At 36.3% G+C, this 14641-nt stretch overlaps 1 protein-coding gene across 16 annotated transcripts in view; it reads left to right on the forward strand.

The window, feature by feature from the left end:
- EMB2739 (embryo defective 2739) overlaps nucleotides 1-13176 on the forward strand; it is a 101735-nt gene extending 88559 nt beyond the window's left edge. For 3 of the 16 annotated variants that reach the window (XM_089428614.1, XM_089428587.1, XM_089428634.1), the window contains 3 exons: nucleotides 11642-11848; nucleotides 12345-12569; nucleotides 12736-13176. The gene's annotated coding sequence lies outside the window, so the exon portion shown is untranslated. The remainder of the gene's footprint in view (nucleotides 1-11641; nucleotides 11849-12344; nucleotides 12570-12735) is intronic. The other 13 variants (XM_089428599.1, XM_089428563.1, XM_089428620.1 and 10 more) reach the window with 9 other exon arrangements.
- Nucleotides 13177-14641: the final 1465 nt, after the last annotated feature.

Genomic DNA, 14641 nt, shown 5'->3' on the forward strand with positions numbered 1-14641 from the left:
GCTTCTTGCCTTGGACAACAAAAACAATAGGTTCTCTCTCTTCATGCTTGGGAATTCTTCCTTTGGAAATCATTCGTGCCTCTTCTTGACTACACTTTCCTAAGAGATCATTCAATGTCTAAAATTTGTCATTGTTGTTGATGTTGGCAATAAAAGTTTCCCAAGATGGAGAAAGACCTCTAAGTGTAATCAACACAAACTCCTTATTAGATATAGTTTCACCAACTGTAGACCACTGATCTTTAATTTTAGGGATCCTCATAAAGTATGCTTGAATGGTCTCTCCTTTGTTCATCTTCATATCCTTGAGCCGATTCTTTAAAGCAAAAATTTGGCTCAAGTTATTCACTTGATACATTCCAATCAACTTATCATACATTTCTTTGGATTTCTTCAAGTTGGAGACATAGGTGATGAGATGGTCTCCAAGAGAATTAAGGATAATCTTTTTAGCCTTGACTTCTCCTTTTTTGTATCTGGCCTTAATAACAACATTAGAGTTATCTGCTAGTGTCACTACTTCTCCTTCAATATACTCCAGTACGTCATGTTCCTCAAGAGTGATATTCAATCTGACCTTTTAAGGGAAGAGATTCAAAGCATCAACCAACTTCTCTTCATTCTTAAAGTAAGAGGAAGACATTTTGATCTGCTCAACAAATTTCAGCAACAAGTAGAAGGAGCAACAGGTAATATTTCAACAACAAATAGGAAGGGACAACAAAAGATATTTCAGCAGTAAATGATTTATTTCAGCAACAAATGAAAAGAGATATTTCAACAGCAAATGATATATATCAGCAACAAATAGAGAGAGACAACAAGTAATATTTCAGCAGAAAATTAGCTGCAACTAGAAGGGATAACACAAGATATTTCAGCAGAAAGTGAGCTGCAAATAGAAGGGACAAGAAGTGATTTTTCAGCAGAAAATGAGCTGCAAATAGAAGGGACAAGTGATTTTTCAACAAAAAATGAATTGCAAATAGAAGAGATAGCAAAAGAAATTTCAACAAAAAATGAGCTGAGGTGACAAGTGATATTTCTACAGAAAATGAGAAGGGAGAAGCTTCGACTTCTTTTGCTTGTCTTCACCAAAGCTCTGATACCATGTTGAAAATCTGATGTTATATGCTGTAACAATCACTTATGACAAAACTTCTTTACGCTGCAATATTAGTTAAACAATTGTAGATAGAACATAAACCAAATGCACAATTGAAGACAACCAAGAACAAGATAATACACAAAGAATTTAGGTCCAATGACTAGGGCATATCAATTGTTCAACAAAGATACGAAGTACAATGAGAGATCAAGAGAATGAGTAAGTTCACCCAAATCTGAACAAGCTGTAGCATGAAAATCACTAGTAGCAGCAAATGATGCAAACACAGAATCAACCTTCAAGTTCCACTCTTAGTCTCCAAGTCTCTCTCTCTCTCTCAATCTTCTTCAAGTCTCTCCAACTCTCTCTCAAGTTCGAATCCTTCTTTCACAATGCACAAGTGGTGAGAATGAGATGATATGAGATACGTATATATAGGAGAAGCAACATATTTATGTCATAAAGGAGAAGCATGCCTTGTGCCAAAAAGGGAAGAGTAACTTATGCCATTATGGAGAGAGGCAACACATGCCTTCAATGGAGGAACCTCGCATTCCTTGAGGAGTGTAACTCATGCCATTAAAGGAGAGAATGTAACGTATGCATTAAAGAGTGCGTAAGAGGAGTCTTTTATGACATGCTTTAATGAGTTTGTAAGAGGAATATGCCACGCTTTTAATATGTGCGTAAGAGAGAGTGTAACATATCCATTAACTGAGAGAGAGAGAGTAACATATGCATTAATTGAGGGGAGTTACATATGACATGATTGAGGGACTTGAATTTCTTTTTAATAATAATATAATAATATCATAAAGAGGATAATAATAATAATAATAATAATATTGATGATTAAGTTGAGATTGAACTATTAGGATTGATTAATGATAAGTTAAGTGATTTTCCATCAACTATACTTGATTACCAATTGATGCAAGGTGATTTACTATTTTTGGAAAGTCATGCTTGAAATGATAGACATGACTTTCTATTTTTGGAAAGTCACTCTAGAATTGTTAGAAATGAAATTCTATGCAAGGGAATTCATCCCTTAGCTGCCAATTTTCAACAAGAAGTTACTTGTAGGATTGTTTGATCAGGAGTTAGAGCCTATAGTCATTTATTGTGATAATCAGAGTTGTATCAAACTCTCTAAGCATTTATCAGTGTGTGTGAAATTAATTGTAATGTTTTTGCTGTTTAATTTGTTTGATGCTATGGTATGAAATTTAGTTTCAGTATTAAATAAATTCAGCAATTAATTTGTTTGATTGAGATGATAAGGACATTTGTCACCTAGGGCTTGAATTTTTCACAATATACTTACAAGATATTTGGAGAAAGTAGTAATAATAAGATTTCTTGCTTCTTGTTTCCCTCTAACATAGGTGTTTAACAGCACTTGCTAATTGCTTCATAGCAGGGTAATTAGTCATATTTGTCTCCTTTTCATTAGCCTATTTTTGGTGTTGCTCCAAAAGTCAACATTTGACTGTGGCATTATTTTTTTCCAAGTAATGCATTAATGGCCTTTTCCACGTCCAGATTAGACATATTGCTAGATGATGGAATATCTTGGATGAGTTCTTCAAGCCTTTTGAAATTGTTTGTTTAAATTAAGAACAAGAAAACGATGAACAGTTTTCTCAATTTCCTTGGCAATTCTTTAGCAACTTACTGGTCTTTTGAAACTTACTTGAGAAGTCAATAGTGTCATTTAGCTGCTAACCTTCAGGTTTCTTTTCAAGACGAGGAGGATATTTTGAGATCTATTCAAACCTTTCTACAATAAGCTGTTTCCTTAAATTTCTTTATTATTGTTGAAGGGCTAACCAATTTTGTGTTTCCTGAGAGCAATTGTGTTTGAGTGGTATATATGCACCATTGTAAATAGTAGATCGGAAATCTGAAATAGGTACAAAAACTTCTAATAACTTTTTTATTTCTTGGACACCACGTGTGATTGTATCACAACAATCCTTTTTTTCTTCTATGCTTGATTGTTCCTCAGGTCCTCACACCTTAGGGGCTTGAATCTAATAATTTATTTTGCTCAATCTGTCTGGTTCATGCCGAGGTTTTGGCTAACGTCAAAGTTGGTATGGCTGCTGATTTTTTATATATTTTCTTACATTTTATGAGTACTTTTTAGCTATTGGACTGTATTGATAAAATCTGTGACTGTCACCTTTTGCTTTGTCTTCAGCTAGACCAGTAGATAATGTTGCATTCAGATTCTTTTTAGATTTTCTCGTCAAACTTCTAAAGTGGATTGATTACCCAATTTGAGTTATGGATATGATCCAGTTTAGTCTTGACTCTTGAATCTTGATAACATCGTTAATTTCATTCATCTTTACACCTCGTATTGTATGAGGTTCCATGTTGTGACTTGGGGAGGATTCATCTCCATGGGGCCTCTTCTCTTCATTGCGTTGGATCATTTGATGGAGGTATTTGGTTGGGGAAGTCTTACTTCTCCTTGGTTGGATGATTGTGTTCATTGGTCTTCTGACATGTGCTTGCCTTGTTGATCATCCCTTCGTTACCTATCTGCTGGTATCTTGGAGCATGCTATCTCATTATGATGTGGTTTGATATACTTGTTTATTCTGGATATGCTACATCTTATTTTTCAGTGATGGTCTAGTCCTCCAAAGGGTTAAAATATGATGACGATGTTAGGAGGTTGATATTTCAGAATATTGTTGGGGTTTCCTAGTGACTTTTGCATGGTGATGTTGTATTATTGTTGTCACTTGGAAGGGTTTGTTCTACATGGTCCTCTTTCGCTGATGTGTGGTGGGGACATATTTGATGATTTGATGGATTAACACTTTCTTATGCCCATTTCTCTTTTGATGTTGATGTGGTTGGATCAATGTGTTGTGGTAGTGCACTTTGCCTTGGTGGGATTTCCCTAGGTGATATGACTTGACATTGTAACATTTGTTGGATATCACCTAGGTGGAATGTGTTTGATGATTATAGTAGCCTCATTGGTATATTTTTTGCCTAGGTTTAAGTTAGAATGGGGGGGGGGGTGGGGGTTACTATGTACATCTTTGGTGATCAAGCATTTTTTAAGGTTGATAAGTCTTTATCATGTTATAGTCCTTTGGTGGTGCACCCTAGGTTCAAACCTAGGTGGAGCTTCTATTTTGTCATTGTGTTGTTATCATGGCATTGTTTACTAGGAGATACATGCTATTTCCATGGTATAACACTCGTTGGAGTTCACCCCCCTTATTGGCACATATGTTCATGTTGATTCAATTGGTTGGTCACTATTGAGAGCACAAACTATGGTTTTCTTTGAGCATTAACATTTGTGTATACATGTTGAGGTTTATTTAACTATTTAGTGGTTAAATTAATCCATTTGATTATCTTGGAGGTTAATGGCTTGAGTTCCCTACTTTGCTTGGTGTTTGTTTACACTTGGAGATTATTTGAGCCTTCATTATGGATTACTCCTCTCTTGGGCATAGTGTCTAAGGCATTCATGATTATTTTATTGCAGGAGTTGGCATATTTTCCTATGACACTCTTTTTTGTGCACATGGTTTGGTGGAATCAATTGATGGTGTTGGAAAACAACACATGGTAATGACATGGAATCTTGATATTGAAGAGGTCTAACCACCTTGGCTCTTTTTCCTAGGTTGCACTTCACATGGAGATATTATATTAGTTGTTGGGTGGTTGAAGTAGTTACATAAGGCACACTTTTTTTTTCACACATGGTTTGGTGGAATCAATTAATGGTATTGGAAAACAACACATGGTAATGGTCTGGATATTAAGTAGGTCTAACCACCTTGGCACTTCTTCCTAGGGAGCACTTCACGTGGAGATATCGTATTAGTTATTGGGTGGTTGAAGTAATTACATGGCACATTTTCCTAGGGTGCACCTTCTATAGGTACTCCCTCATTTTTATTGCATGGATATTTTAGTTACACTTGTCATCTTTCGACCTTCATTGGAGAGCACCCTCACCTCTTTGACTTGGCACATATATTGTTTTATTTGAGGTGGTTATGGAAGGGTTTTATTGAGATGCTCGTGGCATATTTGGAGGGCCACTTGTGGCATGTTGCATGTATTGACTTGGTCATATTACTATACTTGAGCATATCCTTTAAGGGTACACTTGTGGGGCTGATCCAGGTGGCTCTAGACACAAGTAGAAGTCTAAGAGGACTCAGAAAGGGTCAAAATTCAAAGTGGTCAAATTTCTCCCAAACCAGCACCAGATCGAAGTGCTCGTCGCTCTGATTCCAATAGTGCGAACGACACTCAAATCCGAGCTCGTATGAGGGAGAGAGCTCTCCAAAGTTTGACATGACAAAGGAAGAAGCGGGGTCCACAGTGCGCAACATGGAATCCCAGTTAGCGAGTGGGACCCACATGGCAACCCATGAGCCATTAACACTTGGTCCCTAGTCATTGGCTCCTTACCCTGCAAAAGACAAAAATATGATATTAAATACCCAAAAACAAAATCCATTTAAAATAAAACCATTTTTAAAATGATTAAAACATGGTTATAACCATATAAAATATCATGGTTATTAAATGGTCATAAAACAAATCCAAAACAAACAAAATATGTTTTCAATGCATATGTCAAAAATGGAATGTGGGTTGCATATATGGTTCTATTTGTTATGGGTATATGCATTGGTTCTACTATAAATAAGTGAGACACATTTAATACACCACAGACAAAGCGCGCCACCACATATTGTTCTAACAACACTTATATATATGTAAAAAATAGTTATGTGAGGATTCGATCCCAGAATCACAGGTGACCTAAACTTAGGTTTGACTAACGACCCACAAGGCCACTCATTGATATTTCTGCCCATGTTTATATATATATATATATATACCATATATTTTTCATTTGACGGGGAGGTCACAAAAAAACACCAAACACACCAGCAGAATTACAGGTGGAACCACGAGCCGAATGGAACCTTGCCCAAGAGTTGCAGTGGAACCATGAGCCAAGTGCCGAAACCATGATTTGCACATATTTTGAGACAAAATATTCTTTGATGCCCGAAGATTCTCTGGGGAGGTAAAAATTCATTTTATCAGAATGTAACCAAGTGTACAGTCATTTTTCTCAAATTTTCGCAAGGAACGCAATGGCGAGGTCGGATTGGCCTTTTGAGCAGCGGATTTGTAGATTCCCAGCGGAGGAGAATCTTCAAGAATTTTGAGGGAATCTTTTAGATTCCTTAGAGGCTGAAATTTGCCAGAGTCAGAATGTAACCAACTTTATACTCATTCTTCTCAGAATTTTGCCAGGATCTCAATGGTGAGATTAGTTTTCTGATCTAAGCAGCAGATCTTCAAATGACCCAGAGGAGAGAACCTTTGAGGAATCTAAAAGATTCTTGTAGCCCCAGATTTTCACTTTGTCAGAATTCAGAAATTTGACAGTCGATTTTACACTATTCAACACCACGAATCTGATGGTGTAATCAGATTTTCCATTTGATCATTCCATTTTTCGGCCACTTTTCAAAGTGGAGTGCAGGTGTTAGCATTCAATGTGTGAGCAATCATTTCCATGATATTCAACGCCACGAGATTGATGGTACAGCCAGATCCAACAGTTTATCATCCTCTTCTTCAGATAACTCCTTGATGTGAGGTATATGCAGTGTGATCATGTACTTCTTTGTCTCTTTGCTTGAGATGCATTGTGCTGTATAGATCCTTGTTTGATGTTTGATGTGGGATCTTGTTTTGTTCTTGATGTGAGATGTACTTATTGTCATGTTTTGATTGAGATCCCTTTGTCGCCATGTTGACAGGATACTCATGTGTCGTCATGTATGTTTGAATTGAGATCCCTTTGATGCCATGTTGGTGGGATGCTCATTATTATCATACATGAAATTATGTCATGCTGATAGGAGTCCTTTTTTGAATGAGAGTTCCTACAGCGGAACATCTCTTGGAGCCACTCCTGCATGAGGGCATATTCCTTGCATGATAGAGAAAACACATTCATGTACATCATCACTCTTTCCAACACTTAATGCAACGACCTACACCATCTTGACATTGGGGCCCGGAGACGTAGTCCCTCTTGGACGAACTACATTATCAACATCTTGTGTATTATGTTGTTGATTCTTTTCATGTTCCCTCTTCTTTACAACATGCATATATGTTCCTTTATGCTATTTTAAATGCAATTCTAACTATATGACGGAAGTAAAAGATCTTGGTTAAATCAGGGAGTTGAGTCAACTCGGATTAGGAGCACTTCTTTCTATTTATGGAGGTGTGTGTGTGTGTATATATATATATATATATATATATATATATATATATTTATTGGAGATGGCATGGCTAAAACCCTAATTCACCTGTATCTCTTTGGATTTGTCTTGTTGAGATGGTCCACTGGCTATTTTGGGGTTTGAATACTTCATTTCCTGTGGAGTGCTCCATCTATTTGGCACCTTGCACATTCGTTCCATGGAGTTGGTTACCTTGTGATTCACGCAGGTGGATTAGTTACATTCATTTTGTGGATTACTCTGCTAGTTTTGGAAGTTGGTTATGGAGCATTCTTTTAGGAGGATTATTTCATTGTTTTATGATCATCTCTCATGCACCTTGGAGGGCGCACTCTGTGAGCTCTTTTAAGTGGACGCTTGAGCAAATTCTCTTAGGTTGAACCAAGGATGCGGGGGAGCGCCCCCCTGAATCTGCTCCCGAAGCGTGCTCTGAGCGAGAGTGCATTGGGAGCGACCCTGGGAGGGCGCTCCTACAATTCGCTCCCTGCGGAAGCGACCCTGGGAGCGTGCTCTTGAAATTCGTTCCCAGTGGGAGCAAATTTTGCGAGTGCACTCCCAAAAAAAATTTGCACTCCTTGCCAATTCGAGAGCGATAGTGGGAGCTATTGAAGATTGGAAACTATAATTTTTGAGCGGAGTAGCATAATATTCAAGCCTATGGCCCTAGTATTGATATGCAATTCATTGTAATGTTAAATTCTTAAAGTAAAAGATGAACCCTTTTACTTAAATTTTTAACATTGCCATGATGACTCAGGATGTTTGAGAGTGGTTCCCACCTCATTGGATTTCATATGGAGAAAGTAGAATTTTTAGTTTTTTAGGATTTCAGGATTGGGGGTATTGTAATGTTTCCATTGGATTTTGGCATGTACTAGGATATGGAACTTGTATTTAATCAAGAGCACCATGTCCTGTATGTACCTTGATGTTAGTAACAATGATTGTCGAACTTCTCTATCATGACCCCATCAGTCAAACAAAATCTTGACTTGACATGCTACATTTTTGCTATTTGATGTTAATGCTTAGAGGGTGATATTAATGACAAAGATCCCAAGATATGCAATGGTTTTGATGATATTTAGGTATTTGTTGTGGCATAATTTTTTTGGATGCTAAAGGCCATCTAGAACTTATTTGTTGATGTATTTTCATTTCAGAGATGAATTGCACTTGATGCTATTTTGGTTATGTGCACCTTTACATGCTATATAAAGAGAACTTGTAATTTGTGGACCTGTGGTTGATGAAGATTATAACTACTAGATGCATGCTGTTATATGGTTTAATCCTTGTTTTTTTTTAATGTTTTCTTATCACTAATTCATCATTTTACATGCTTTTGTTCACATATATGCATCAAAATATATATCATATAAAAATTTCTCCCAAAATTGCTCCTGACCTAGAAGTTTTTGAAAATGCCACTCCCCGCTTCCGCTTCCGCTTCTCACTTCCACTCCCACTCCCACTCCCAAGTAGCCTAGGGTTGAACAATATTTATTTATATTTTGCATGCATCCATTCTTGGTGGTTGAAATCTTGTGGACATTTTACATGTTGACCTAGTTATCTTGCCTAACTTTAGTTATGCGCTCTTTTAGAGACCTTCAATGTAATCTCTTTTTATTTTTGGATGAGGGTGAGTTCTCCTAGAGAGGTTTGTGTCCTCATATTTTTGACATGGTCAACCATGGATTGAGGATGGATCTAACTACTAAACATTTTTAATTATTTCTTTGACTTGTCATGGGGTTAATTAGTAAAAAATTACTTGTTTATTGTATGAGAGAAGAGTCTCTCTGTAAAGAGGAGTTTCTTGTCCATTGTGATGGTTGTTGAGACCAATGTCACATGGTTCAGGTTCAAGTTCAACAATGATTAAATTCGATTCAAATTTAATCATTGTCAAATAAGGTTCAAATGAGGTTCACCATTATATTTATAAATTTATATAATAAATATTTATATATTATATAATATAACACACATATCTAATTAATTAGAGACTTCAATAATAACAAGGCTAAAAGTAATGAGACCCCGGGGGGTAGCTCTCTTGGCAATGGTCTTGAAAATGAAGTGTTATGTGTGAGGAGGTTTGAGGTTCAAATCCCCCCCACTTACCTGTGCTTGTGGAAGGGGCATACATAGGCACCTAGAGGTGGTTATAGTGGTAGCAGTTGGAACTGTCATGTGAGTACGAGACCAATCTAGTTGCCTATTTCTCTAGATACAAAAAAACAAGGCTAATAGTAATGTGTTTTAAATTAATAGTTGTTGCCGATTTCTCTAGATACAAAAAAACAAGGCTAATAGTAATGTGTTTTAAATTAATAGTTTGTGATGTGTATAATGGAAAATTAAATTGCCGCATTATTCCAATTGAGGGAAAATAGCTGTCAACACTTTAACCATGGCAGATGCATGTAGAGGGACTCAAAAGCTGTATATGCAAATAGAGGAACTGATTGTGACACATGCGTCAAATGAAAACTTGATACCACCAATGGATTATTCAATGGCTGAATATGAAAATAGTGGGAACCGGCACATGTGTGAGCTGTGTATGCAAATAGAGGGAACCGGGACATATGTGGCTTGTAATAACTAATATGCAAATAGAGGGACCGACACATATGCCATATGCAAACAGAGGGAATTTCATTGACATGACAAGAAACAAATTGGCTGAACATATCCTTCAACATATCCTCTCGCAGTGACTGAAACACAGATTCAAAGTGAATTTTAAATAGTGGCTAGGTCAATTGGCAGATTGGCTGGTTGAAATTTAATGAAATTATGCGGCTACTCTATGAATGCGTGTCATTTTAAGCTTCTAGAATGAAATCTGGCTAATGTGTCAACCTAGTATACACAAACCCGAGTGAATCTAATCGAATTTGAACAATTTTTTTGAGGTTCGCTGAATTTCGAACCTCAAGGTTCAAATGTAGCGAAACTTGTGACATAGGTTGAGACTTTGGGGGATTACGGAGCTCTCCCCTTGGACTACATTCTTGAATGGAGTATTGGAGGTATAATCTCATTTTATGCGAGGCTTTCATTGTGCACTTATTTACCACATACTGGATTTTGCATTAGGAGACCCTTGTAGCATGTTATGAATGCCTTGTAGTGACAAATGCTTCATTTGGATAGAGTAATTTGAGGATGTTATCCCTATTATTGCTATTGTCGTTGTGTTAATTTTTCATACAGTAAACCCAATTTTTGTTAGATTAACATAACCTCACATTCAAATCAACGCTCAAGTATGGCACCTTTAGCCTTCCAAGGTATCTTTCTGCTATTAAAATCAGCAAGCTAAGGCTGATTTGTGGCATCTATAATAACCTCTATTGTCTTTTACATTTTCATGCACTCACCCTCTTTGTTTTATGTTTCCTTGACTCTATTTTCCCAAGCTGTGATTAGGCACTTGTTCTTTGGGTTTTCCTTCATCTTCCCTTCTCACACAATTCATTCTTCTGTTATACTACTACCACCCGTTTTGCTTAAGCCAACTCTTCACTAAATCACCTTGTACCTCCAGTCTATAGCTATCTTGGTGACAGTGGGTAGCCTTTCTGAGTTACACAAACTAGCCCCTTGATGCTTGACACTTCACATCATTTGGGGGTGCTGGATTTTGATGTAACAATCTTCACTGGAAGTGAGTTGTATGTTGATAAAATGATCTACACTGTGTTGTACATTGAAAAAATAGTGTATGTCTGCAGTATCAACATCATGGAAAATTTTAACGGTGAAATTTTGCCCATGGGCAAAATTAATGGGTTCCAATTTTTTGAGTGGGAATTTTTTTGTGTTGTGTTGCTTTATTATCATTAGCCCCCATTTTAGTTAAAAGAAAAATTGTATATAAAAGGCTAGCCTACATTTATTTATGAGAGAAGGGAAAAGAAATAACTTCCGCCCTAAAAATAGAGCTGCAAACTTTTCATTTGCCCTGATTTCCATGAATGAAGATTTCTTGTAGCGATTTCACCCTCTCCATTGGGTATAAATTAGTATGGGTATTTGAATGCAAAGTCGAAAGCTAAAGCTTGCGTAGAGCTTAAATCTTACTTGAATATAGTTGGATATACACGCTTTTATTCATGCATTCTCTTGCCTGCTAAGTAAAACATCCTCACAGTTGCAACTTGTGATGCTTGGATAATAAGGATAGGTGTCCTAAACGAGACAGGAGAGAGATAGATGAACCCATTTGATAACACAGTATAAACTTTGAATTGTCAGCAGATGATAGATTCTATCGGAGAAGATACATAGAAAGATATGATGAAACGTCTTGGACACTCAGGAATGGTGTCTTAGATTCACATCAAAGTAAAATGAGTATGGAGCCAACATTCAAGCAAGCATTCTAATTCAGGTATGTCATATTTCAATTACTAAGCATCCATTCTGATTTGGGTTTGTTCCTTTCTGTATTAATAATCCATTTTTTGATGTGGCTATGTGGATTTTCACGTTAATGATCCAACATTCTTATTTGTGTATGTGTTTTCTTATAAATTAGCTAGCACTCTGATGTGCGTATGTGTTTTTTTGAATCAGCATGCTCTTGGCTTGTTATTTCTTGCTTTGTGTATTGGCATAATGTTTGTCATGTATGTATTCAAGTATAGAAATTGCTTCCTCATGTGGGCATGTAGATTTCTTTTGAGAAGATATGTCATAAATTTTTGTTCTTTGGAACAATTTTCGTGATTCATTGCCCTTTGTTTCCTTGTTTTATATGTAGAATAATTTTAAGAGATTTGGCTAAGATTATGTAATTTTGCTACTAGAATTATGCAAGAGATTTAACATGAATGCCTCACACTAGTGCTGCAGTATAGTAAAAAAATGTTTGTTTTTGTGTCTAGAGGAATCAACAACTGGGCCGGTTTCATACTTGTGTGCCATGGGATCAATTTCAACCGCTACCACTGTAACCTTTAGGCATCACTGCCTCCTCGCAAACACAACACAGGTCTGCACTGGGGGATTGAACATGGGACCTTTATCACTCACATTACTTTACATATCACGGGCTTGCCAAGTGAGCTACTTCCGGGGGAGCATTAATTTAAACTTATTTCTTTCGTATGGTAAAAATATGTAGTAGTTGCTCTTAAGAACTCTTATTATTTGCATGCTACTATCAACTTTGGAATATCAAGAAATAAGTTTCTATTTGGTATTTGAATTTTAATGTTCAACATTATAATATTTCGTTGAATATAGAAATCTAATTCTATTGGGCTTTGCATACAGTGTGACATAAAGGGAATTCAATTTCGGCACTTCATATTGTTTCAGTGGTAATGATGTAAAACCTTAATGTTTATGTAAGATGGATATTTGATAACATATTTTACAATCCATTTTTCGATTTGTTGAATCTGACAGTGTGAACTTGGTTTGTTGGTGCGTTGGAAACTTACATCTTGGGTCTTGTTAATTTTTAAGTCAATCATATAGAAAATTTATTTCGTCTTCTTTTATGAAGGTAGTCTGATGGTAGGATAGAGGCTAGTTTGCTGATTTTAGGGTACCGTTTTGAATATAACATTGCAACTCTATTTGTAAAAATATCTTATTTAAAACAGTTTCTATTTGATGATGATTGCAGGGGTTTAACTTTCAGTTTGAACCATCCTCTTTGTCCATGTTGACTTGCATCCAAACATGATTGAGGTCAATTTGGTTACTTCAGTGATCATACAATTTGGTCCATTGTGTCAGAAAAATCATGTAAATGAAAAAATGAAGGATAGCTGGGAAAGGTGGTGATCTATTGCTAGATAAGAATGAATTATATGCTAAGTTACCTGACATGTCCCTGCCTTCGCGTGCTTTAAAACCTATTGCTTCCTTGTATTTCACTCATTTGGTTGATTTTTTGAAGCTGTGGGAGGATTTGGAGTGCAAATAAGGGAGCGTAACGAGTATTAGAGGAGATTCAAAGTGCTGGTAAGTGGATTTGCCATCCATACTTTTTATTTTTGCTACACAATCTGTTTTTCCTACGACAATTTGTTTTTCTTACACCAGTCTGTTTGTTTTTCATATCACAGCATTCATCGCTCAATCAAGGGCAGCTGGAATATGGTTCTAGTTTCTAACCTGTTTTGTATTTGCCATTGACATTCCTATCTACAGGAGCAGTGACTCAATATCTAAGTGATACATTTTGATTTTGATGACTTAATGAATAAACTGCAGTTTATGGTTTTAATTTCTCTTGTTTTTGTCAATTTATCATCATTGATGTAGTATTAGTTGACATACATACATTCATATATATATATATATATGTCCTTTGTGTGCTGTTTTGGGGGTCGCCGTGTCATGTGTTGGATACTCATATTTTCATGTTCTCTATGCCCCATGGCATTGTGTTAGGTTACTTATGGTTTGACAAGATGCAACAGTGAGTTCCCCTGTGGATTGTGGAACATTCTTAGATTTTGTTGTACTTTTAGCTGGTTCTTGCACTAGCAATAAAAGGAGAATGAAATGGTGTATAGAGAGTTCCCCCGTGGATTGTGGAACTTTCTTAGATTTTGTTGTAGTTTTAGCTGGTTCTTGCACTAGCAATAAAAGGAGAATGAAATGGTGTATAGAGAGTTGTGAAAAACAGTTTGCAGAATACAACCTGATATGCTTTGTGTCCTAGGCCAATGCAAAGGTTTTAGAAACTCTTTGTAGTGATTGACAAATTATTTTGATTGTGATTGCGATTGCGATCATGTTGCAAACGTCGCCGATCGAGATTAAATTGGGGAGGGTCCGAAATTGGAAAAAATCGGTAAAAACTTGGCAAATACAAAAAAATTCATTTTTTTTTTTCAAAATTGTTAATATCTAAAACATTCACAACATAAAATAAATGCATTGACACATAAATATGAAAACAGAACTAATATATAAGATGTGTAATATGTCTAGTGCTACATCACACATAACAGTGAATCATGTCTTTAATGCTGAGTTCCAACCTCAAAATATCAACAAAATATATAATAATGTATTTCATATCGTGAGTCATAGTATCATATACAATGAAATGAACCAAGTAACTAGTACTACTGATTTCCTTTGCCTCTCTTTGGAGAAAATATAACAACTTTCCCTCTAGATGAAGAAGGCCCTGGAGCAGGCAGTGGACATTGATGTG

Source organism: Pinus tabuliformis, chromosome 6, assembly GCF_031772625.1.
Source record: "Pinus tabuliformis cultivar Carrire ecotype Pingquan chromosome 6, CPIR1, whole genome shotgun sequence".
NCBI classification, from domain to species: Eukaryota; Viridiplantae; Streptophyta; class Pinopsida; order Pinales; family Pinaceae; genus Pinus; species Pinus tabuliformis.